Source organism: Salvia splendens, chromosome 14 (genome assembly GCF_004379255.2).
Source record: "Salvia splendens isolate huo1 chromosome 14, SspV2, whole genome shotgun sequence".
NCBI lineage: Eukaryota > Viridiplantae > Streptophyta > Magnoliopsida > Lamiales > Lamiaceae > Salvia > Salvia splendens.
Window position 1 is genome coordinate 16722799 of NC_056045.1, and position 23606 is coordinate 16746404.

Sequence of the window (23606 nt, forward strand, 5' to 3'; positions counted from 1 at the left end):
CCAAACCGACCCGCCTATAGAGCCAATCCCGAAGAGACCAAGGAAATTCAAAGGCAAGTGCAAGAGTTGTTGGACATAGGAAAAATCCGTGAGAGCACGAGTCCATGTGCTGTCCCGGTAATTGTTATTTCTAAGAAAGATGGATCATGGAGGATGTGCATCGACTGCCGAGCAATCAACAAAATCACGGTAAAGTATCACTATCCTATTCATAGGATAGATAATATGCTTGATGAATTGCATGGATCTGTTGTGTTTAGTAAGATCGATTTGAAAAGTTATTATCATCAAATTCGAATTAGAGAAGGAGGAGAATGGAAAACAACCTTTAAAACAAAATTTGGTCTATATGAGTAGTTAGTAATGCCTTTTGGTTTAACTAATGCACCAAGTACTTTCATGAGATTGATGCACCAAGTTTTGAGAAAATTCATTGGAAAATTTGTGGTTGTTTATTTTGATGATATTCTTGTCTATAGCAAAAATATGGATGAACATCTTAACCATGTGCGTGCAGTTTTGGATACCTTACGAAAAGAATCATTGTATGCAAATCTCAAAAAGTGTTCTTTTTGCATGGATAAAGTTGTTTTTCTGGGTTTTGTTATAAGTGCTAATGGGATTGAAATGGAAAAGGAGAAGGTGAATGCTATTTTAGAATGGCCAATTCCTCAAAATGTAGCACAAGTTAGAAGTTTTCATGGTCTTGCAAGTTTTTATAGGAGGCTTGTCAAGAATTTAGTACAATTATTGCACCTTTGAATGAAATTGTGAAAAATGATGTTTGTTTTTATTAGGGAGAAAAACAAGAGCATGCTTTTAATCTCCTTAAAGAAAAACTTACAACTGCACCAGTTCTTTCTTTGCCTAACTTTGATAACATGTTTGAGCTTGAATGTGATGCATCTGGAGTAGGCATAGGAGCTGTTTTGTTGCAGGATGGAAAGCCAATCGCTTACTTTAGCGAAAAGTTAAAAGGAGCTCAATTGAACTATCCAATGTATGACAAGGAGTTATATGCTTTGGTTAGAGCTTTGGAAACATGGAAGCATTACTTGTGGCCTAGAGAGTTTGTAATTCATACAGATCATGAATCTCTCAAGTACTTGAAAGGTCAAGGTAAACTTAGCAAGAGACATGTTAAATGGGTGGAATTCATTGAATCATTTCCCTATGTAATCAAATAAAAAAAGGGAAAAGAAAACATTGTGGCTGATGCATTGTCTCAGAGGTACATTTTGATCACTACTTTGAGTTCTAGGTTGCCTGGTTTTGAGTTTATTAAAGAAATGTATGATAATAACCCGGACTTTTCTTTTATCTATTTAGCTTGTGAGCATGCTGCATTTGACAAGTTCTATAGGCATGATGGCTATTTGTTTAGAGAAAATAAACTGTGCATTCCTAAAGGTTCAATGCGTGAATTGCTTGTACGTGAAGCTCATGGTGGTGGTTTAATGGGGCATTTTGGAGCCCATAAGACAATGGATGTTTTGCATGAACATTTCTTTTGGCCTAAAATGCGTGTGGATTTGAAAGAATTTGTAAAAGATGCATAACTTGCATGCAAGCTAAGTCTAAATCACACCCACATGGTTTGTACAAACCGTTACCAATTCCTAGTGCACCTTGGGAGGATATTGAAGGTGTTGGCAGCAGAAGCGTGCGATATTTACCGATCATATAAACTTGATCTATTTAGCAGATTATTTAGACAAATTCTATTAGCGTAATTATCACATGTATCATGCTCATAACTTGAATTAAAAACATGTTTTAGCACATAAAATCCCTAAAGCATGCTTACTACAGAATTAGCCAATTTACCTCGTTGATTCAATCAAGAATCGATGATGGCTTGCTCCGTCTCCACGTGAAGATCTTCAATACAAGACCTCGGATCTTCTGACTGGTGTCCCGGACTATACGCCGATATTTGTGCGGGCAAATCTCACCAACGTACTAGGACTCGAATAATGGAAGACAGAAACTGCTCACGGAGAGAGCACAAATTTCGAGCTCTCTCTTTCTAGAGGGGGACGGAAATTTTGTATATTAAAAAGTGTATCTTTTGTCTCCTTTATTCTCCTATTTATATAAGTCACATATTGGGCCCAGTCAGGGATTTAAGGAAGAATTTGGAACAGACCTCACCCAATTAGCTTTTTACTAATTAAATTGAACCCACAATTTAATATAAGCTTATATTGGAATATTACGAGCAGCCACTACAGAAGTAATATTGCACTGCCTTCCAAATCCGAAATTACAAGTATTCCGGGTTTCCTTTAATTGCATTTGATTTATTTCCCGCGGTTAAGATAGAAACATCCATTAATTAATTAATGTCTGCTATAGACTTAATTAATTAACATATTTCGAATTCCAATAGTGGACTTAGCAAGAAACTCTTATTTATTATTCATAGAGTAATCAAACTCCAACTAGCTAGGTTCCGAATAATAAAACCTCGTTTCGAGCTCCTCTTGTGGATGTTATCAAACGAGACTCTCCTCGCGCATGTTTCAACATAATAGCAATCCTAGCACCTCTAGATAATGATCACCACTACCCAATATACCTGGATCGTTGGGTTACGAAAAACCCGCACCTTTGGTAAGTCAAAGACCTCGTCTTTCAGTAGATAGCATAAAGACTCGTCTTGCTGTTAGATCCATTCAGCGCTATACCACACCAACGTCATCTTATTTCAATAAGGCTTAGAAATAATCGGACTGACATTGCAACCTTTCGCGATAGGTAGTCTAGCCCTATCTAGGTTATGAAATTCTTATTTTTCTTTGTTTAGAACTGACCGTGTTACCTTAAATTGGACGACGCCCACAACCGGTCTACTAAAACAAAGACTTAGACTTTGTTACGTTTGCTTATACATTTAAATATGCAATAAACAACCATTAAATGTAAAACATAATAACATTATGACAAAGATAATCTGTTGCATTTATTGGAAAATAACCATTAGAGTTTTACAGTATGCAATCACTCGAAAGGTGATTTCTAGTATACAAAACCCTAACAATCTCCCACTTATACTCAAAACAACTTTCAAGTATACAAAATGGTAGTGCACATGTCTAAATTTCTCCCACTTATACTGAAAGCGAGTTGAGGTCTTGAATGAGTCGAACTATCATCCCTTCAACGTGGCATTCGAACGGTTTCACCGCCAAAGCCTTTGTAAAAGAATCTGCCAGTTTGTTCTCTGACGCAATCTTGACTACTTTTATGTCTCCTCTCTGCACTATATCTCTAATGATATGATACTTCCGCTCTATGTGTTTGCTCGCTTTGTGAGCTCTTGGTTCTTTCGAGTTTGCCACAGCACCAGAATTGTCACAATAAATGGTGATGCTCTTGGGCAGATTCGAAACCACACCTAAATCCATAAGGAAGTTCTTGAACCATACCGCCTCTTTTGCAGCCTCCGAAGCGGCCACATACTCGGCTTCCATGGTCGAGTCTGCGATGCATTACTGCTTCACACTCTTCCAAATTACTGCTTCATACTCGGCTTCCATGGTCGAGTTCTTGAACACATATCCTGAAGTAGATTTTCTCGAGTCCTGATCAGCTTGAAAGTCTGAGTCAGTATATCCCAAAGGGCAGAGCTCGGTGAAAGGACCAGGGGTGCGTAGGTGTCGTTCAAGCAAGGATATATCCTACTGGTCAGGATAGAGATCCTAACTAAGCCTAGACCCTGGTTTCAAAGATTCCTCAACCCACTCCTACTGATCAGTATAGTGGTGATAAGGGTCGAATCCCACAGAGATGGTGCGTTTAAACTACCGCGGTGATATTTGGAAAGGTTGGTTAGCTACCACGCTTGGGTTGAGTCTCTACCTAGGCATGAACTTAAAGGTGGTGTTTTACTGGTCAGACGGTATGAAAGACATCTGGAATGTAACTGTGTACGTGAAATGGGGAGACATTTTTGTAACAGAAAATATTTAGAAGGTACGGGTTTCTATTTTGGGCTAAACGGAATATTCAGAGGGTAGTGGAAGTTTGGTGACTAGGCTGACAGGGCTTAACTAAAAGTGAAGGACAAAAGCAAAAAGCATCTAAAAAGTAAGTGGTCCCCTCCAATTGAAATAGACACCATCTTCTTCAACAAACACATCCAAAATTCAGATAACAATTCCAGATTCAACACGGAAAACACAGATTATCAACTCGCGAACACAGATCTAAAACAACGAAATCAAATCTGAAATCAAACACTGGAACTGGACTTCTGCATACTGGTCAACATGGAAGAACGATTCGGAAATTAAAACTAAGCTTTGCATGCAACGATCCACTTCCCAATCAAACAGTACCAGCTTATACTATCCTAGAGAAACTTGCTACGTAAAACAGAAATGAGAGATTCAGCACTTAAAACACCAAGAAACTTTAGATCTAAGCTAACTAGGCAAGGAAGGAAAAGAAAACAACACAATAAACGAAACGGAAATCAACTTCATAGCATAAACACGTTCGGATCTTCAACAAGTACTTCAAAAGCAGAAAATATCCAAAAGCAACAAAGATCCAACGTAATGAAAGCAAGGAAAATTAAACTGTGAAGGCAAATAAAAGTGTTTTTGCCACTCCGGGCGATGGAATCTCTAAGCTACGGTCTTGCTGGCTGGAACGGACGATGACTGGAACTCTGGGAACATCTGGGCGTCAGGTGATCATGGCTGCGGCGAGGCAAGAAGCGGGACACGGCAGAAAGACTGGTATTACCGAGAGAACTCTCTACCTAAAGATGGTGGTGAATGAGTGAATGTGGATTTTTTCTTTTTCTCTCTCCTTCTTGGCTTCCTTTTATAGGGAGGCTTACCCTTGATTTTAGGGTAAATCCTCATTGCAAGTTGACTTCTTTGCCCTTAATTGTGGGTAATCCATCCCAGCTATCCGTCTTCTCCATCTCAAGCCGTTTCAGCACGAATACTGATCAGTATGAGATCATGCTGGCGCCCTTTTTCACCTGAACATTCCGAAACTTCCCTACTGGCTAGAACACTTAACCTGCACACTTTGAGCAACTGTTTTGCAGATATAATCAATTTTGCACATCATACTGACCCGTAACAAAGGCCTAGAACACGACTTATCAAACTGCTCACACTTACCACATGCTTGTCCTCAAGCGTGAAGAACAACCAAAAGACATAAGTCGAATTCTAGCCTGGTTACTCCCCTGACTGACTCTACCTAACCTAGACTCTAAACTATGATGCAAAAGAAACACTTAAACAAACACACAAAAAAACTGAAAACACAAAGAGCGAGCTATATTTTCAACCATCCCTGCCCTCTGGATCAGGTGCAATCCGGCCTTAGACAGCCTTGAACTTCTGCCACCCCCCATCTCTCTCCCAATCAGTATATCTGTTTGTCAAGATCGCCCACACTCTCGGCCCAACTGTAGGTTCACTCAGTCACTCATACCTCACCAGGAATGTTAGGACTGCATTTTCTCATTATGCTCAACCACAGTTGCTTCGGACTTAGATCTCACGAGCAGCTACTGAAGGACTTATAGGCTTGTAACGGGGCTTTCGGCTTGTAATGTTTTGGGTGGATGTTCCTAAGGCTCTAAGGTTCAAAATTTCTATTTTATTGATGCGGGGGGGACTGTGTGTATCAGGCTTCTGATCAGTTGCTTTTCTTAGTTGGCGCTTCTGGCTTTGGTCTCCAACTGGTCAGTAGCATCTTTGTGGCTTCGCCACCCTTATTCCTTCATTCATTTTTTTGTGGTCAAATCTTTCTGACCATTTTCTTCATTTTCTCCCCTTTTTTTCCCCGTGGCTTCGCCACTATTATTCCTTTTTCTTCTTCTTTTTTTTTTCTTGGACTGGGGATGACTCCCTGGTCGATTTTCTTTTAACTTTCTAGTCCAGCTGGTCTCTGCTTTTTCGCACCTCTTCCTGGCCAGTAATCTCCATTTGTTTCATTGCCCTTCACACAGTCCCAGGGGCTAGGGGTGTTTATCTGGGTATAAAAGGTTAAGAAAAAAAAGTTCTAAAGGTGGGTTTTTTTTTGTTTTTTTGAGGGGGGTTTCCTACTGCCTTCAGTATTTGCTACCCATGGTCACTTCACCCTAGGCAAATTGTGGCAGCCTCTCTTTCTTTTCAATATATGTGGAAAGTGGTTCCACTTTAAGGCTTATAACTCACATTTTAGAGGGCTTACGTGTTCGGCTCTAAGTATGGGCTTTTCTCTCATACTCACATCATCTATCCTGACTAGGAGGTACTAATAGGGATGGTTTCGGTTTTCCAGCATGTCCTATCTCCCTCAATTCCCCTCACCGTCAGCTCAAGACGGTTGAATTTTAAGCGCAATCAACACACAACATAAAAAACTAGACCTAAAAAAACAAAAACACAAACACAAAGACTACACATATATACATACATCCTACTGGCCATTGCGTCCCCCCTCCTACTTCACAAGTGTCTGCCCTCAGATAAGGCTGTGAAGTGGAAAAGGTAATGGCCAGTAAGGCGGCCACACAGACAACAAAATAGCAACTAGAAACAACAAACTAAACACCTAAACAAAAACCAATGAACACAAACACGAATAAAAACTCCTCACACTTAGGCCATACAATGGACTAAGTGTGAGTCAACATGCGTACGAAAAACAAAAACAAGAGAACACAGAAATCATGCTCTAAAGAAACAAACCCTATACTTCTCACACTTAGACTATTAAATAGGCTAAGTGTTATGAATGGGGGTTTGCGAACAAACACAGATTATACCACCTAAATAAAAACCAAGACACAAAAAAAAATACGGAAAGCTAAAAAAAACTGAAAATTAAAAAGAAAACTAACTGGTCGTGGGGGGTGGTCTTATCGGTGTCGCCTGCTCCTTCGCGGTGCAGGTGGTGCAGGTTGTTCCTTCGACTGTTCCTTCTCCGTCTCAGCTCGGTCCGCATCATCCTTCGCTGGCTCCTCGGCCTCTGCCGGCACCTCGGCTTCCTCTGTCTCTGGCTCTTGCGGTCCATCATCCTGGCCTCCACGGTTACTCGGTGCGTCATGCTGGGCTTCACGGCCCCTGGCTCCTGTAGCTTGTTCTTTCCTCTGATTGGTCACTTCCTCCAATAACTCATCTATCACGGATGCCATTCTGCCCATCTCCGTTATCAATCGCTGGTTCTCCTCTCCTAAATCAGTCATTATCGTCTCCATAGCAGCTTACCTCTTAGTCAGCATACTCTGTCCCGCAGACTCCTTCAATATCCGTTCCATTGCGGACGCCAAACGGATTATTTCTGCCCTCATCTGTTTGTTCTCCTCTGCCATCTCAGTAACGGTTCTTTCCAACAATGCAACTCTTCCTCCTGCCGTGGCTATAATACGCTAACTCCGCTGCCCAGTTTCTGTTCAGAACTTGCAATCGGAGAAACTCCGCCATTGCGTCTAGAGATATCATCGGTGGGGCTTCCTGGTTTGGTTCTGACGGTTGCGGGTTTGGCGGTGGTTCTTCCCGTGGTGGTTGTGGGTTGGGATTTTCTCCTCGGCGGGTTGAAGGGTTGTCGGCTTTTCTCACGACTCTTTTCTTTCCCATAGTTCCAGTGGTGATTGTTAGAGGGGATTTGGGTTTTGATTTCTGGAAGAGAATGGAAATGATGGTTTGTGATTTACGCTTTCTGAGAGAGTATGGGAGAGTATCTCTTGAAAGGAAATTTGAAAATCAGGGTTTGTGAGGGAGAAGGGTTGGGACGGTTGGTTTAATTTGGATGAGAGGGGGCTGTTGCCGGTGGTTTCAACCGGCTATCAACGGTTGCCGGTCGCAACGCTTAGGATGAAAGGCGGTTAGGAATGCTGGCCCCTGATTGGCTAGCGTGTCTCCTCTCTCTGCTCCACGCCATTCCAGCCGCTGCCACCCTGCAAAAGCTGCATAAGCCTCAATTAAAGTTTCGTCCTTAGCATAATTCTCCTCTATACTTAATTAAGGAAATAATTCAAATGGGCATTTAGATAAAAATTGAAGTAGCACAAAATAGTTAATCTCTTGGTCCATTCGCGCTCCAATTTTAATTTAAGGCCCGAAAATATTTTTGGATTTTCTTAGAAATTCTCTGACATGCAAAGACTACGTATTTACAAAATTTACAATAGGCAATTTAGAATTCTACTTGGCCAGTATATGCAAAGATTATTCTCTAAAGGAACTAGCCACGTGGAATTCCAAATTCCTATCTTACTGATCAGTAAGAAATCGATGTAAGTGGTTGTAGTAGAATTTCATCCACTACACCCACCTCGCTATTATCCCTGAATATTTTCAACCTATGTCCATTTACTATGAAAGGTTCAGAGTTAGAAAAACTCCCTGAAATTTCCACTGCCCCATTAGATCGGAGTGCAGTTATGATGTAAGGTCCTGTCCATTTGGACTTGAGTTTCCCTCGCATAAGCTTCAATCTTGACTGGAAGAGTAGTACTTTCTGGCCTACATGGAGCTCCTTAGTTCTTAGATTTCGATCATGCCACAATTTAGTTCGCTCTTTGTACCACATGGCTGAGTCGAATGACTCCAATCTAAGTTCCTCAAGCTCATGCAGTTGCAGCTTCCTTTTCTCTTCACAGGCTGTAGCATCCATATTCACTTTCTGTACTGCCCAGTATGCTCGATGCTCGATCCCAACCGGTAAGTGGCACATCTTCCCAAAAACAATCTGGTAAGGGGACATGCCTATGGGGGTTTTGTAGGCTGCTCGATACGCCCAGAGAGCATCCTCTAACCTTACACTCCAATCCTTCCTAGAAGTGTTCACAGTCTTCTCCAAAATTTTCTTTATCTCGCGGTTAGAAATCTCCGCTTGACCATTTGCTTGCGGATGGTAAGGGCTGGATAGTCTATGGTGCACACTGTACTTTTTCATCAAGGATTCAATTGTACGGTTACAGAAGTGCGTACCTTGATCGGATATGATAGCCCTGGGCACACCGAATCGGCTGAAGATATGACTCTTTAAGAACTTGGCCACCTCCTTGGCTTCACACGTGCTTGTGGCCTTGGCTTCTACCCATTTGGAGACGTAGTCTACAGCAACTAGGATATACAGATTCCCATAGGATGAAGGAAACGGACCCATGAAGTCCATTCCCCATATGTCGAATAGCTCGCAAACTATTATGGGTACCTGCGGCATTTCATCCCAGGCAGATATTCCACCGGTCAGTTGGCAACCCTCACAGCTCCTGCAGAACTCGTACGCATCTTTGTTGAGAGTTGGCCAGTAAAAGCCGCTATCCAGAATCTTCCTTGCCGTCTTCTTGGACCCGAAGTGCCCTCCACATGCTAACGAATGGCAGTGGGTTAAAACATCCCGCTGCTCCCAGTCAGGAATGCACCTCCTTATCACTTGATCGGACCCTACTCTCCACAGATAGGGGTCGTCCCAAAAGTAGTATTTTGCTTCACTCTTGATCTTCATTCTTTGGGCTTTGGTAACACTCGGTACTTCTGGAAGCTCTCCAGTTACTAGGTAGTTGGCCAGGTCCGCATACCATGGCTCTTGCCCTACCTTCTCTTTCCCTTTTGCTATATCATTCTGACCAATAAGTTTGAACACTTCTTCCCAATCAATTTTTCTGGGCGCAAAAATCACCTCACACAAATGTTCCTCTGGAAATTTATCATGCACTTCGTCACCGTTTCCATCTTGCATTATTCTGCTCAAATGGTCTGCCACCTTGTTCTCGACTCCTCTCTTATCTTCCACCTCCCAATCAAATTCTTGTAACAAGAGTACCCATCGGATCAAGCGTGGTTTGGATTCCTTCTTGGCAATCAGATACTTAATCGCTGCATGGTCAGTATACACTATGACTTTGGATCCCAGCAAATATGGCCGGAACTTCTCAAAAGAATACACCACTGCCAGCATCTCTTTTTCAGTGGTATCGTAATTCCGCTGGGCTTGATTCAGAGTCTTGGACGCATGAAAAATTACGTACCTCTTCCCATCGATCTTTTGACCCAGTACGGCTCCTACCGCAAAATCGCTGGCGTCGCACATTACTTCGAAAGGATGGTTCCAGTCAGGAGCCCTTATGATAGGTGCGGATATCAACTTTTCCTTGAGAAGATTGAAAGCAGCCTTGCATTTGCTCATCAAAAACGAACTCCACGTCATTTTGAAGTAGCCTGGTAAGGGGTTGGGCGATTTTGAAGAAATCCTTAATAAATCTTCGATAAAATCCGGCGTGCCCCAGAAAACCCCTTATTCCCTTCTGATCAGTAGTGAATGACAATTTTGATATAACATCACCTTAGCTTGATCCACCTGAATGCCACTCTCTGAAACCACGTGTCCTAAAACAATACCCTCGGTGACCATAAAATGACACTTCTCAAAGTTTAAAACCAAGGTCTTGGCTTGATACCTTTCTAGAACTATATCCAAGTGATGAAGGCATGCGTCAAAAGAATCGCCATAGACCGTAAAATCATCCATAAATATCTCTATACAATCTTCAATCAGATCGGAGAATATGCTCATCATACATCGTTGAAACGTACCTGGAGCGTTGCATAGGCCGAAAGGCATGCGTCTATATGCATAGGTTCCGAATGGGCATGTGAAGGTCGTCTTGTCCTGGTCCTCAGGATCCACGTAAATTTGGAAATATCCGTTGTATCCATCCAAAAAGCAAAAATACTTCTTACCGGCTAGCCTCTCCAACATCTGGTCGATGAAAGGCAAAGGAAAATGGTCTTTCCTCGTTGCATTGTTTAGCTTTCGGTAGTCGATCCACATTCGCCAACCCGTGACTAGCCTCGTTGGAATCAGCTCATTCCTCTCATTTTGGACGACTTGGATTCCCGACTTCTTTGGAACCATGTGGATCGGACTGACCCACTCACTGTCCGGCACTGAATAGATAATTCCTAGCGACAACAACTTCAAGATTTCCTTCAATATTTCCTCTCGCATGTTCGGGTGTACCTTCCTTTGAGCATCTCTATGTGCTTTCGCTCCTTCTTCCAGCCTAATATGGTGCATGCAGACGTCGGGGCTTATCCCCACTAAATCTGTAAGACTCCATCCAATCGCCTTCTTGTTCTTACTCAGCACAGTCAGCAGCCTAGCCTCCTGTTCCCTTGTAAGACTGCTACTGATGATCACTGGATATGAGTCCTCACCTCCGAGGAAGGCATACTTCAAATTCGAGGGTAATTTCTTCAGCTCAACTTGGGGTGGAAGTGTGTCTTCGGGTAAGGGGTTTTTCTCAGTCTCTCCTTCTTTTTCTAAATCTCCCTCTGATGGTTCTTCTATACTGACTGGTAGCTGAGCCCCTTGCGGCTCCAATGAACTCCAATTTCTGACAGAATTCCTTGATCGCTACTTCTATTTTTTCATCAGTCAACCCTTGGCTACTGATCAGATCACACCATGCAGCAGCTTCTATGTCAGCCTGTTCATAAACATCTAAAGCCTGGAGTTTCTCCTGCAATAGTTCGGTCTCAAGAAAATCTTGGACTAGGGGGTCAATCACATCAACATAGCATAGATTTTCAGAATCGATGGGTTTCTTCATGGCATCATTTATATCGAAGGTAAACTTCTCCCCATGAAAATCAATGCAAATAGTCCCCTCAGCCATATCCACTATTGTCTTGGCCGTTCTCAGAAAAGGTCTTCCTAACAAGACTCCACTAGACTCCCTCGCTTCATGCTCACTCATTTTGATCACATAAAAATCAGCAGGGTAAGTAAAATCATGCACTCTTACTAACACATTTTCTAAAACTCCCTCAGGACTTATGCACGACCTATCAGCCAGTTGGATCAACACCCTAGTATTTGACAGCCTCACTCCTTTCAACCGGTTATAGATAGACAATGGCATGACATTTATAGATGCCCCCAAATCACACATTGCATGTTCGACCTTCACATCTCCTACAGTTATGGGTAGGGTGAACATACCTGGGTCGGCTCTCTTGGGTGGTAACTTCTCTTGCACTATTGCTCACGCTATCCCTTCCACCATAATCTTGCCATCCTTCTGGGCTCTCCCGGCTATGAAGTCCTTTATGAATTTCCTGAGAGGGGGTAGCTTCACGGCTTGGAGGAATGGTATAGTGACATCCAACTTCCCAAAAATCGACAAGTAGTCAACCGGGTTCTCTTTCTTCCTCTTTGTAACAAATCGGAATGGGAATGGTTTCTCCCCTTTTTTCTCCTCTACTGGTCCCTCAGCAACCTTCTTGGAGTCTTTCTTGGGTAGTTCCTAGGTCTGGGCCTCCATTCTTGGCTCTTCCTCTTGAGGAGGTTCCTTCCTGGTCAGTAGGGTGTCGGGTTCACCTCTTACACTTGGTGTATCATCCAAGAAGAATGGATCCTGCATCCGAGGCATAGGTCTCCCTAATTCTTCCGCTGAAATGGTATCGCCTCCTATCTTCGTTCCATTGGATCCCCCACTAGGTCGTTTCGGTTGAGGCGCGTCATAAGTAGTTCCTGACCTCAACGTAACCTTACTCGCATTTGCCTTTTCGGGCATTTGGACTGTAGATGGGAGTTTCCCCGCATTTCCCTTCAAATCACCCACCGAACTGGCCAGTTGAGCTAACTGCCTATTCATCATATCCATGTTCGCCTTATGTTCCTTCTGGGCATTTTGCATCCCCTGCACGACCTCATTATGGGATTGCAATTCTCCTTTGATGCTCTGTTGTGACGCTAGCATTTCACCCATCATGTCCTCAACGAATCTCCTTAGCCTGTTCGAATTTTGGAAATTACTCGGCCCTTGGTGTTGATAGTTCTGGGAGTTTTGCTGGCCTTGATTAGGCGGGTATTGGTTATACTGGGCAGGAGGGGTGTACTGATCTTGAGGATATTGATTCTGGTGCTGGCCTTGGAATTGATTTTGATTCTGATGGTGTTGGGGTCCTGGGTTTGGCTGATTTTGGAAATTTTGGAAGTTTCTCTGGTGGGGCGGCACATAGACAGGGTTTTGGTTCTGGTTTTGTGGGTTTTGGTTTTGGGATTGTTGGTTTCTTCCTGACCAGTTGGGCCGGTAGTCTGGGTTTGCTGGTCCAAGGTTAGGGTTTTGGTTCGGATGGGGGTTATACTGGTTCTGACCTTGGTTCTGATTTTGGCTTCCGTCACCCCATCGGAAGTTTGGATGATCCCTCCATGGTGCATCCCGTTGTCTACCTTGAATCCAATGCCCACTAGAATTGAAGTACCCCGCAGCATTAACTTGCTCCATATTCCCGAAGTCATTAGGCTGATCATAGTTCGGTCCTTGATTTCCCTGCTCTGCACCCTTGTAATTCCTAGCTGGGGGGGTGGTGGAGTGCTCTTCTCGATCGCACTCAGAAGTGACTTCTTCAGCTCATCCATTTTCAAATCCATTTTCTGCTCCAGCTTATTTTCCTGATCAGTAGACAAGGCAACAGCAGCCCGCTCTCGGTTGTATCCTTCCCTTGAATGGTCATACTCTTTCTTTGCATTCAGTAGCTTCCTTAGGACTCTCTTTGCTTCGCTGACCCGTAATTGCGTGAAGCTTCCTCCTGACGATGAATTTGCCAGGTCCTTGGTTACCGCGTTCATGCCAGGTACTTCAATGTCCGCCATGCGATGGTTGGGACATGATTCCAAAAGACCCATGTATCTTGCCCAATAATCACTCAAGGGTTCATCATACCCTTGCTTCACATTAGTTATTTCCCTCTTCAGCGCGCTTGTCTTGGATGACGGAAAAAACTCGCCCAGGAATGCTGACTTGAAATCGGCCCAAGTCTCAATAGAGTTGGGGGCAGGCGCATGAACCAGGTGTTAGCTTCCCCTATGAGCACAAATGGCAAAGCCTTTAGCCTATAATCATCCTCAGTCGCTCCTGCTGGTCTCCTCTGCGCCCTACAAATTTTACAAAACTCATCAAGAAACTCATACTGCCCTTCATAGCTCTTCCCACAGTATGTAGGCAGGATCGCGATCACATGAGGCTTCACGTCGCAGGCGGTTTGCCCTGGAGTAACGACTATGGCTTGCGGGGGCTCTCCTTCAGTATGTGCGTTCAGCGTCCCGATCTCCGGGTCTTCATCTCCCTGGTTGGCCATTTCCCTTGGGTTGCCTTCCAACAGTGGTTTCTCTTCTGGTATTGGTCCCTCTATGGTGCCCTTCTCTTCGTCACTACTCGTGCCTAGGTCAGACAAGGTGGTCGACAGGCCAGAACGAGTGGTTACGAGTATAGTTCCTCGCTTGAGTATTTTCGGCCTCCACTGATCAGGAGACGAGCTACTGCTCATAAACTGAAATGAAAAGAAAAAGGAAAATTATACACAATATATACACCAAAGTATCACACACAATAGCAACTCAAAAATGCCATCCATCCCCGGCAACGGCGCCATTTGAAAGGACCAGGGGTGCGTAGGTGTCGTTCAAGCAAGGATATATCCTACTGGTCAGGATAGAGATCCTAACTAAGCCTAGACCCTGGTTTCAAAGATTCCTCAACCCACTCCTACTGATCAGTATAGTGGTGATAAGTGTCGAATCCCACAGAGATGGTGCGTTTAAACTACCGCGGTGATATTTGGAAAGGTTGGTTAGCTACCACGCTTGGGTTGAGTCTCTACCTAGGCAAGAACTTAAAGGTGGTGTTTTACTGGTCAGACGGTATGAAAGACATCTGGAATGTAACTGTGTAAGTGAAATGGGGAGACATTTTTGTAACAGAAAATATTTAGAAGGTACGAGTTTCTATTTTGGGCTAAACGGAATATTCAGAGGGTAGTGGAAGTTTGGTGACTAGGCTGACAGGGCTTAACTAAAAGTGAAGGACAAAAGCAAAAAGCATCTAAAAAGTAAGTGGTCCCCTCCAATTGAAATAGACACCATCTTCTTCAACAAACACATCCAAAATTCAGATAACAATTCCAGATTCAACACGGAAAACACAAATTATCAACTCGCGAACACAGATCTAAAACTACGAAATCAAATCTGAAATCAAACACTGGAACTGGACTTCTGCATACTGGTCAACATGGAAGAACGATTCGGAAATTAAAACTAAGCTTTGCATGCAACGGTCCACTTCCCAATCAAACAGTACCAGCTTATACTATCCTAGAGAAACTTGCTACGTAAAACAGAAATGAGAGATTCAGCACTTAAAACACCAAGAAACTTTAGATCTAAGCTAACTAGGCAAGGAAGGAAAAGAAAACAACACAATAAACGAAACGGAAATCAACTTCATAGCATAAACACGTTCGGATCTTCAACAAGTACTTCAAAAGCAGAAAATATCCAAAAGCAACAAAGATCCAACGTAAGGAAAGCAAGGAAAATTAATCTGCGAAGGAAAATAAAAGTGATTTTGCCACTCCGGGCGATGGAATCTCTAAGCTACGGTCTTGCTGGCTGGAACAGACGATGACTGGAACTCTGGGAACATCTGGGCATCAGGTGATCATGGCTGCGGCGAGGCATGAAGCGGGACACGGCTGAAAGACTGGTATTACCGAGAGAACTCTCTACCTAAAGATGGTGGTGAATGAGTGAATGTGGATTTTTTCTTTTTCTCTCTCCTTCTTGGCTTCCTTTTATAGGGAGGCTTACCCTTGATTTTAGGGTAAATCCTCATTGCAAGTTGACTTCTTTGCCCTTAATTGTGGGTAATCCGTCCCAGCTATCCGTCTTCTCCATCTCAAGCCGTTTCAGCACGAATACTGATCAATATGAGATCATGCTGGCGCCCTTTTTCACCTGAACATTCCGAAACTTCCCTACTGGCTAGAACACTTAACCTGCACACTTTGAGCAACTGTTTTGCGGATATAATCAATTTTGCACATCATACTGACCCGTAACAAAAGAATACGACTTATCACTAGGCGGCATTGTAAACTAGAGCATAGTCATTAGTCCATTTAAGGTACTTGAGTATGTTCTTTACGGCAGTCCAATGTCCTTGGCCTGGATTCGACTGATATCTTGCCACCATGCCAACATCAAAGCAAATATCAGGTCTAGCACAAAGCATAACATACATGAGACTTCCAACTGCCGAAGTATATGGAATCCTTCTCATTTCCTGTATCTCAGAATGCGTTTTAGGGCACATCTCTTGAGATAAATGGATGCCATGTCTAAAAGGTAAGAAACCTTTCTTGACATCCTGCATGCTAAAACGACTAAGTACTGTTTCGATGTAAGATTCTTGAGATAAGCACAACATCTTCTTCTCTCGATTCTGAAGAACCTTGATCCCGAGGATGTGTCCCGCGTCTCCCATATCCTTCATCTCGAACTGGTTCGACAACCATGTTCGAACTGATGACAACATCTCTTTATAGTTTCCAATTAGAAGAATGTCATCTACATATAAAACTAAGAACACTACATTCCCCTTATCAACTTTCTTATACACACAGCTTTCACATGGGCACTTTTCGAATCCAAACTTGCAAACAGTTTGATCGAAACATTGGTTCCACGATCTAGATGCTTGCTTGAGGCCATAAATGGCCTTCTTAAGCATCCAAACCATGTGTTATTTGCCCTTTATGGCATATCCTTCGGGTTGTTCCATTTAGATGGTCTCCTCAAGACTGCCGTTGAGAAACGCAGTCTTAACGTCCATCTGCCATACATCCCAATCCATATAAGCTGCAATAGACAACAGTATCCGGATCGATTTGAGCATGGCCACTAGGGAGAAGGCCTTATCATAATCGAGGCATTCCTTTTGGGTATACCCCTTGGCCACTAGTCTTGCTTTGAAGACTTTAACTCGTCCATCGGGTCCACATTTACGTTTATAGATCCACTTGCACCCAATGGCAGTACAGCCTTCGGGTACGACGGACAAATCATAGACATCTTTGTCTATCATAGATTGTAGTTTCGAATCGATTGCTTTCACCCATTCGCAATGATCGACATCTGCCAGCGCTTCCGCAAAGTTCCAGGGATCTAATACATTGCTGTCGGAGGAGTGATCCATAGATTCCCCAAAACCAATGTATCTTTCGGGCTCATGTGAGACCCTCCCACTGCGGCGCGGCACTACAATATTTTGAGTAGAAGTTGAAGTTTCGGGAATTGTTTGTACACTTGGTACTTGTTCTTGGTTAATGGAACTTGTGACAGAAGTTAGCTCATCCAGAGCCACTTCACTGCTGGGTTTATGATTCATTACATAGTCTTCCTCTAAGAATGTCGCGTGAGTGCTCACAATGACTTTCTTATCTCAGAGACTAAAGAATTCATAACCTTTCGTCCCTTTGGGGTATCCTATAAATAAACATACCTCCGTCCTATATCCTAGCTTAGTTGGATCCTTTTCCAATACATGAGCCGGGCAACCCCAAACCTTGAGATGTGCTAGATTGGGCTTACGCCCCGTCCACAACTCATATGGAGTTTTAGGTACGGATTTTGACGGTAAATTGTCTAAAATGTGACTTGCAGAAAGCAAGGCATATCCCCAAAACGAAATAGGCAGACGTGCATAACTCATCATCGATCGAACCATGTTTAATAAGGTCCTATTCCTTCTTTCAGCCACGCCGTTCTGCTGGGGCGTGCCCGGCGCAGTCAGTTGGGATTCAATTCCCACTTCCGATAAGTAGTCCAAAAATTCGGCACTGAGGTATTTGCCTCCACGATCAGATCGTAGGCATTTGATATTCTTCCCATGATACTTCTCCACAAGAGTCTTAAAGTCTTTAAACTTGTCAAAAGACTCTGACTTGTGACGCATCAAGTAGACATATCCAATTTTCGAGAAGTCATCAATAAAAGTGATGAAGTATCGAAAACCACCTCTTGCCTCAGTAGACATTGGTCCACATACATCGGAATGAACGAGCTCAAGTACTTCCTTGGCTCTATTGCCCTCAGCCTTAAAAGGCCGCTTGGTCATCTTGCCTTCTAAGCATGACTCACACTTATGAAAAGGTTCCTCCTCTAGACCTTTGATAAGATCTTGTTGAACAAGAGAATGGATCCTCCTTTCATTGACATGACCAAGTCTAAGGTGCCACAAGTACGTTTCGTTCATTGAACTTGAAGGTTCCATTCGTTTCTTTGAAATTTTCGATGTTGTATTGAGTTCTGATTTGCGATTATTAAACTGTGTAGAAGTGATTATATACAGATTGTTTTCCTTGATACCACGACAGATATAAGAACCATCTTTCTTAATAACGCAGTTGTCATTAAAAGAAATCGAATATCCATCATAAACCAATTTAGAAACTGAAATTAAATTTCTTCTAAAAGAAGGTATCAACAAAAAATTCTTCAAAATCAAAAATCTATCACTACTAAAATGCAAATAAATGTCTCTCACTGCAACGGCTGCCACTTTGGTAGCGTTGCCCAGCTGGACTTCGATCTCACGATCATGTAGCCATCTTGTCACCTGCATTAAGTCAGGATCAAAACAAATATGATCAGTGGCTCCTGTGTCAATAACCCAAGTGCAAATTGATGTCGAAGTCAAACAAGACTCGACAACTAGAGCCTGGTACATACCTGTAGCCTTGCCCCGTTTAGGACAGTCTGGCTTCCAATGCCCCTTCTCTCCACACTTGAAACACTTCCCCGTGGGCTTCTTGTTAGCCCTCTTCTTCTTCTTTCCCTTAGCTATCTTGGTCGGTCCTGAGTTCGGTGCCTGCCTTTTTCCTTTGCTAGGCTTTAAGCCAGAGGAACGAGGCGCCGAAATCATCATGGCCGCCTTAGCCTGGACCATAAGGTCCTCTGCCGACTGAAGTTCAGTGAACAGCTCTGCCAAGGTGTAATTCCTTTTGTTCATCTCGAAGTTGAGCTTGAACTGTTGGAAGCTTGGGGGAAGACTTTGAAGGATGATAGTCACCTGGGACTCGGGATCGATCATCCCTCCCAAGACCTCAATTTGGTTGAGGTGGCCCATCATCTCGAGGACGTGGTCCCTCACAGACGAGCCTTCCTTCATTGTCTTTGACATGATACTCCGAAAGGCTTGAGACTTAGCCGTTCGATTCTGAGTACCAAAAAGATTCTTGAGATTCTGCATAATCTCAGCGGCAGTTTCCATAGCAGAATGCTGATGCTTGAGTACTGATGACATAGATCCCAACATGTAGCACTTAGCCATCTCATTCGCCTTATGCCACCGTCTGTGTGCATCTCTGACTCCTGCCGCAGCGTTAGCCGGCGGTACTGGAGGTCGCGGGGTGGTGAGCACAAAGATGTACTCATCTGCTGTGAGAACGATGTCCAAATTTTGTTTCCATTCTATGTAATTTTGGCCCTCGAGTTTATTTTCTTTGAGAATTGCAGAAAGAGGATTGAACGACATATTGACGATTTGATTTGCACTGCAAAACAGAGTATTTTACTATTTTCCTAAACTTATGTAAGAAGTTTGATTAGATTAACCATAAAACTTTTCAAAATCGTACAACTGTAAAATTAAAGTTTTGTACCCACCAGAGGAAGTCAATACGCATTAAAATCTTACAATTTTACTGGTCACAACACCGACGAATAGTCCAGAGACCACAGAGTGGCATGGCCACCTAATGTTGCCTAAGCAAGACCATCTCTTTAGCATTACAGAGTCTCATTTCTACAACACACTCCCATAACAATGCTCATGTGCTGCTAACAAGATCAAGCTATCTCATAAATCCTGTGTGAACTTCTGAATCTCGCAGTTTCTTAGGATTATTGTCCCAATAGAGCAGGCGGCGATAATATTGGAAACTACATTCTAGTTCATACTATTTATATTTGAGAAGTCCTTCCTCATGAACTTGCTATTTTCTTAGGATTATTGTCCCACAGAGCAGGTGGCGATAATATTAGAAAAAGGCTTCATAAATTGCAAACCAATTGATGGAGACCATATACAAACGTTGAGTAAGTAATTATAGCTTAGATATTTTGGGTTATGGTTTTTCTTTAATTATCCTTGGCCTTAGGGCAGAGAAAGACTTTCATTAAATTCTGTTGGTATTTAATTTGCTGGATAATTAAATCTTTTATTAATTGGTATCTTTCTGTAGGAAATTATTGTTCTAGAATATAATTCTTATCCATGTCTACTATAAGATATGTCTAAAATAAATAAATTATATAGTTCATAATAACACTTGAAAAATTAAATTCAAATTAATTCCGTGTTCAAGATTAGGAATAGATATTTCATTATTTAATGTATTCACCTGTCGCCCGTCTCGGCCTATCCGAGCGACGATGCTCCCATCGCAGTGGCACACGACGCGCAACTCGGCGCGTCTGTCTCGGCCAGTGGCGACTGTCGGTTGCCGACACTTCTCGGCCAGGCGCGCACGCGGCGGCGCGCACCTCTCGGCCAACGTCTCTGCGCCCGTCTCGGACATCCGAGCAGTCGGGTGGCGCGAGCTCTTGGCCAGCGGCGCGCACGGTGGCGAGCCCTCTCTCGGCCAGCTCCGACCACCCTTCCTTCCGCCTAGGGTTCCAGCTCTCGGCGCCTGGTGTCTCGGTGGTTCTCGGACAAACCACCACTTCGTGCCAGCCTTCACGTCGGCCTTGGTGCGGGGAACGCCTGGGGTTTTGCGGTCTCGGCCAGCGTCGCGCTCGAGCCCACGCTCGACTGCGCGTCGCCCCGTGATCGCGATCCCTCGGCTCCTACTCAATCGACAACCCTATTTCACGATCGCGCGTGGTGCAATTCGTCTCGGCGCAAGCGCCAACGGTTCGCACGTCTCGTACGATCGAGTAATTCAAGTTCTTTGATTCGATAGTTCTTGAGTTTATCATGCATAATTTATTAAACAAAACACCAAGAACATGCTTCGCAATCAAATTATACATGCATACATGAATTTTGCGAAATTTAAATCCAAATAATCAGAGCCGAAGACTGGCTCTGATACCAATTGAAGGGGTTGGCAGCGGAAGCGTGTGATATTTACCGATCATATAAACTTGATCTATTTAGCAGATTATTTAGACAAATTCTATTCGTGTAATTATCACATGTATCATGCTCATAACTTGAATTAAAAACATGTTTTAGCACATAAAATCCCTAAAGCATGCTTACTACGGAATTAGCCAATTTACCTCGTAGATTCAATCAATAATCGATCATGGCTTGCTCCGTCTCCACGTGAAGATCTTCAATACAAGACCTCGGATCTTCTGACTGGTGTCCCGGACTATACGCCGATATTTGTGTGGGCAAATCTCACCAACGTACTAGGACTCGAATAATGGAAGACAGAAACTGCTCACGGAGAGAGCACAAATTTCGAGCTCTCTCTTTCTAGAGGGGGACGAAAATTTTGTATATTAAAAAGTGTATCTTTTGTCTCCTTTATTCTCCTATTTATACAAGTCACATATTGGGCCCAGTCAGGGATCTAAGGAAGAATTTGGAACAGGCCTCACCCAATTAGCTTTTTACTAATTAAATTGAACCCACAATTTAATATAAGCTTATATTGGAATATTACGAGCAGCCACTACAGAAGTAATATTGCACTGCCTTCCAAATCCGAAATTACAAGTATTCCGGGTTTCCTTTAATTGCATTTGATTTATTTCCCGCGCTTAAGATAGAAACATCCATTAATTAATTAATGTCTAATATAGACTTAATTAATTAACATATTTCGAATTCCAAGAGTGGACTTAGCAAGAAACTCTTATTTATTATTCATAGAGTAATCAAATTCAACCTAGCTAGGTTCCGAATAATAAAACCACGTTTCGAGCTCCTCTTGTGGATGTTATCAAACGAGACTCTCCTCGCGCACGTTTCAACATAATAGCAATCCTAGCATCGTTAGATAATGATCACCACTACCCAATATACCTGGATCGTTGGGTTACGAAACCGCACCTTTGGTAAGTCAAAGTAGTGGATACTCAATGTCGTGTGCTCAATGCTAATGTACATTGATTAAGAAATTAATTATCAAGACCTCGTCTTTCAGTAGATAGTATAAAGACTCGTCTTGCTGTTAGATCCATTCAGTGCTATACCACTCCAACGTCATCTTATTTCAATAAGGCTTAGAAATAATCGGACTGACATTGCAACCTTTCGCGATAGGTAGTCTAGCCCTATCTAGGTTGTGAAATTCTTATTTTTCTTTGTTTAGAACTGACCGTGTTACCTTAAATTGGACGACGCCCACAACCGGTCTACTAAAACAAAGACTTAGACTTTGTTACGTTTGCTTATACATTTAAATATGCAATAAACAACCATTAAATGTAAAACATAACAATATTATGACAAAGATAATCTGTTGCATTTATTGGAAAATAACCATTAGAGTTTTACAGTATGCAATCACTCGAAAAGTGATTTCTAGTATACAAAACCCTAACAGATATTTCAATGGACTTTGTCGTTGGTTTGCCAAGAACAAAAAGAGGTAGAGATTAAGTTTTTGTGGTTGTTGATAGGTTTTCAAAAATGGCACATTTTATTCCTTGTCACAAAACTGATGATGCATCTCATATTGCTGATTTGTTCTTTAAACAAATTGTTCGTTTGCATTGTGTTCCTAGATCAATTGTGCGTGATCGAGATGCTAAATTTGTGAGTCATTTTTGGCGTGTGTTGTGGAATAAGTTGGGAACTAAACTCTTGTTTTCTACTACTTGTCATCCACAAACTGATGGACAAACTGAAGTATTTAATAGGACTTTGTCTCAATTACTACGAACTTTAGTTAAAAAGAAGTTGAAAAGTTGGGAGGAATGCTTACCTTTTGCTGAATTTGCTTATAATTGAAGTGTTCATTCTGCTACTAACTTTTCTCCATTTGAAGTTGTGTATGGTTTTAATCCATTGAGTCCACTAGATTTTATTCCAATACCTATTAAAGAACGTGCAAGTCTTGATGGAAAAGCTAAGGCTGAAATGGTGAAAAGATTGCATGAAAGGGTAAGACTCAACATTGAAAAGAGGACAGAACAATATGCAAAGCAAGCCAACAAGGGTCGGAGACAAGTCATCTTTGAGCCGGGGAGATTGGGTTTTGTTGCATATGAGAAATGAGTGATTTCTTTGGAAAAGAAAGTCTAAGTTGCAGCCAAGAGGAGATGGACCATTCCAAGTGATTGCCAAAGTCAATGATTATGCTTACAAACTAGACTTACCTGGTGAGTTTAATGTAAGTGCTACTTTCAATGTTTCTGATTTATCTCTTTATGTTGGTGAATTAGATTTGAAGACGAATCCTCTTGAAGAAGAAGGCAATGATGGAGACACACCCATGCTGATCTACAGGGACAAGAAGATGGATCCATTGATCATTCAAAGTGGGCCAATTACAAGAGCTCGAGCTAAGAAGATAAAGGAGTCCATGTTGCTTTTAGTTGCTAAAATAAAAGCCCAATTCCAAGACCATTCTACATTAGGCCAAGTGGTGAATATTATTCAAGTTAGTGGTCAGCCCAAGACATGAAGTTTGGAGTCACTACATATCACATTTTGGAGGCCCAAATTTATGATACATGATGCATTTTCGTCCAAGTTGGAGCAGACAAAATGAAGGGTCTTTTTTTAGTTACATTTTATGTTAAATAAGTCACTTTAGATGTCCTAGAGTTAC